Below are 4114 nucleotides of genomic sequence, written 5' to 3'. Positions count from 1 at the left end.
GCAAGACCCGGCCTCTACAAAAATTAGTCAGGCATGGTGGCACATGCATGTAGTCCTAGCTACTTAGGAACCTGAGCAGGAGGATTGCTTGAGCCTAGGAGTTGAAGGTTGCAGCGAACCAGTCATCATGTCACTGCACTCCAGCCAGTGCAACAGAGCAAGATCCTGGGTCTCTTTCTCTCTCTCTCTTCTCTTTTTTTTTTTTTTTTTTTTTTGAGACAGCCTGTGTCACCCAGGCTGGAGTGCAGTGGCATGATCACAGCTCACTGCAGCCTAAACCTCCCAGGCTCAAGTAGTTCTCCCACCTCAGCCTCCTGGGTAGCTGGACTGCAGGAGCACGCTAACTTGCCTAGCTAATTTTTTGTATTTTTAGTAGAGACAGGGTTTCACCATGTTGCCCAGGCTGGGATCCTGTCGCTTAAAAAAGAAGAAAAGAAAAGAAAAAAAAGAAAAAAAAAGCGTGGGGCGGTGGCGGTGACTCACGCCTGTAATCCCAGCACTTTGGGAGGCCGAGGCGATGGCTCACGAGGTCAGGAGTTCAAGACCAGCCTGGCCAACATGGTGAAATCCCGTCTCTACTAAAAATGCAAAACTGAGCCAGGCGTGGTGGCACACACCTGTAATCCCAGCTACTCGGGAGGCTGAGACAGGAGAATCGCTTGAATGCAGGAGGCAGAGGTTGCAGTGAGCTGAGATCTCACCATTGCACTCCAGCCTGGGTGACAGGACGAGGCTCTGTCTCAAAAAAAAAAAAAAAAAAAAAGGCTATATTCCGTCCCAGAACCACAGATTTCACAGATTTGCTAGTTTAATGATATCAGATGAGGGTATTTTACATCTCTGCACCTCGATTTCTTTATAGTGAGAATAAACATAAAACGAGCACGTGAAGCACCCAGTATCCACCCAGCTGTGGCGGCAGCTGCTGTGTTCCTTCTCCTGTACTTTCTTGGCTCTCTGGTTCTCTAGTTATGACATTAAAGTGAAAAATGGCAACAAAACTTGACTATTTTTATTGGAAAGAAAATAATAAATTGTAGTATTATACAGAGATTATTTCAGTCTGTAAGAGGAATCACAGTATCCCCCCAATTAGATCATAGCTTCATACAGATGAAGCTTATATTAAAAAGAGGTGACATCTAAGAGCTTTGTGTGGCAAATGCAGAATAATTATGTACAGAAAGTGTCTCTGACATTTGTAGCTTCCTTTCTTCCTTTCTTTCTTTCCTTCTTTCTTTTCTTTCTTTCTTCTTTCTTTCTTTTTTTTTTTTTTCAGAGTCTTGCTCTGACACCCAGGCTAGAGTACAGTGTCATGACCTCGGCTCACTGCAACCTCCACTTCCTGGACTCAAGTGATCCTCCCACCTCAGCCACCCGAGTAGCTTGCACTACAGGCCTGTGCCACCACAGCTGGCTAATTTTTCTATTTTTAGTAGACATGGGTTTTGCCATATTGCCCAGCCTGGTCTTGAACTTCTGGGCTTAAGGGATCCTCCCACCTCAGCCTCCTGAGTACAAATACTGGGATTACAGACGTGAACCACAGAGCCTGGCTGATATTTGTAGCTTTCACTTATGTCCACTTTATCACCAACCCTATAACTAGTTATTAGCCAATTCAACATTGTTTATGTTGACTAGGCCACAGTTCGATTAGTACAATGCCAGGCATGCAAAATGTGTAAATTAATGAAAAAGCTGGAAACAATCCAATTTTCTGAAAACATGTAGTGTCTTGGAATTCTCTGCTTCTTGACAGAAGAACTTTGCCAATTACTGCCTTGGACTTAAAACTTACTGCTCAGAAATTTAGTCTGAAGCCTGCAGCTGTTTCTCATAGAGCCTTCTCAGGGGCTCCCATTTCTTATTCCTGTTTCCATAATTAAGTGACACATATATCATCACACATGAATGTATATGTGTATATCTACATATACATATATAGTATGGCCTCTTTAATTTATTTTAATACATTGTCCTAAAATTTGAATTTTTTCCCCTGAATCTTTGTTTAGCCTAAGGTATTTGATTACCATATAGCTTATTTGATTAGTTCTCAATCATTTCCTGAGCCCATCTCTCTGGGACACCTTTCTCTTAGGGTTGAAAACTGGGTACTGCCAAAGGGATAAGTTAAAATTGAAAAATACTCTCTTACAACTATTTATACTTTATCAGAAATGTGCCTTATTCAGCTATATATTTTAGCAGTATTCTAAGTTTTCAGGTTCAGATCACAAAATGTTCTTAAAGGAACTTTAGAAGATGTCATGTTAGTTTTCTAGTCCCTGTAAGATCTTCTTTTGTTTAGCACAGGTATCTAGTTGGAATGGCTCATAAAGGATGGCGGAGGTTTAAGTTTCTTCATCCTGGCAATCTTCTTACCACTGCTTTTGTATGCAGATGCCCCTCAAGTGTTTTTCCTTATTGAAAAGCAGCTTCCGAATTGACCTAAGCAAAATGACTGCTTTATACTGCCCAATTCATTGCTCCAGGGCACAGTGAATCATTTTCTTGGGTAAAATTCCCTGAATTGGCAATGAAAGTCCTCACACTCAGTGTTCCTCTAAGAAGTATAGCATTTGAGACCTGGAGGTTACTACGGATGCCATCCGGACCAACCCCTCCTCTTAAAAATGAGCAAATCTGGGTTTCACAGCTAATACATGGTGGAGCTAGGGCCAGCACTGACATCTTATAATCCCTATACAACATTCTTTTACTCAAAAGGTTATTTTTGTGGCTGACTGACACCCTAGAGGACTTAGGCTTTAATCAATTTATAAAACCATAAAATTACTTTGTAAAATTAATCTTTAATACACTGAAAAATACATTCATCTAACAGACATTCACTGGACATCTTTTGTGCCTGGCACCGAGCCAGGCACAGGAATGTAAAGGTGGGCAAGGATCTGTCCTCAACTTTAAAAGCTCAGGATCCTCTTGGATGTGCCTGTGAAACCCTGACTTGGGATGTGGCCATGTGCCATGTGCATGTGAGGTAAAGAAATGACAGATGAGGTGGTTCGTCTTTGAACGATGGCACAGAGACTGCTGGGAAGCACCCTGATTCTGGCTCAGGAGGCCTGAATTGAGGTGCAGCTTCTCATTCACCAGCTGTGTGACCTTGAGCAAGTCTTATCATTTCATCTGTAAAATGAGGGACAGAGTAGCCACACTGGTGTGGCTTTGAGGGTTAAATGACATACATGTAATGCCCCTTGGATGATACTTATCACACAATAAATGTTAGTTACTTTCTCCCTTGTTGAAAAACTGAGTGGAAATCACATCCACCCTCTCAGCCTTGTGGATTTATCAAGATTATTGAAATTATACCTTCTAAAATAATTTGTAAAATATTAGTCTCTTTTGCCCCAATATTATTACAACCACCATCTTACTCCTTGTTTCTTTCCAGTCCAAGCATTCCAACCACTTAAACAAAATCCATCTGTGCTGCCCCAACCAGCCTTAAAGCCCACCAAGACCAGAAAAAGTAACAGGTAGGAGTTTAAACCAAGTCAGAAGTTGTGTTTCTATGTTCCTGACCGCATCTCTATTGGTCCAGTTAATTTTTCATTTACTAAGCTCCAACACAGATTACATAGTAATTGCATTTCATCTTCAGTCTACTTTTGTCAAGATTGTATTTTTGTTTTGTTTCTCAGGGAGCTTATTCAAAGATTGGCCTATATTTATAATATAAATAAATTTAGCATTAAGTACAATACTTTTGTACTATGTTGAACCACGCACATTTGCCAATGTTCAATCATTTTTAACTTGTAAAAATGGCAGTGGTGGTGCTTGCCCTGAGCCGAATGAGCTGAGTCCCTGAGGCAGTCATCGAAGCTCTTGGAATCTCAGGTTCTCATGCAAAAACAACAGAGCTGGCACGAATGTGTTCCATTCCTGGAGCTTACAAGAAGCAGCCCAGCCCCATTCCCTACATCATAAAGGGCCCTGCTCTGCGTAGGCCCTCCTGTCAGGAGAGGAGTCTGTGGATTTGTGTTCTTCTGGAGCTCACGAAGCTTCTTCCAAGTCCATGCTCTATGCACGACAAACCCCAAAGTCCCTGCCCATGTGTTTGTGGGCTGACCAGGTA

The sequence above is a fragment of the Rhinopithecus bieti genome, unplaced genomic scaffold (assembly GCF_001698545.2).
Source record: "Rhinopithecus bieti isolate Rb0 unplaced genomic scaffold, ASM169854v2 scaffold_62033, whole genome shotgun sequence".
Classification (NCBI taxonomy): Eukaryota; Metazoa; Chordata; class Mammalia; order Primates; family Cercopithecidae; genus Rhinopithecus; species Rhinopithecus bieti.
The sequence above is the reverse complement of the archived record's forward strand: the minus strand, read 5'-3'. Positions refer to the sequence as shown.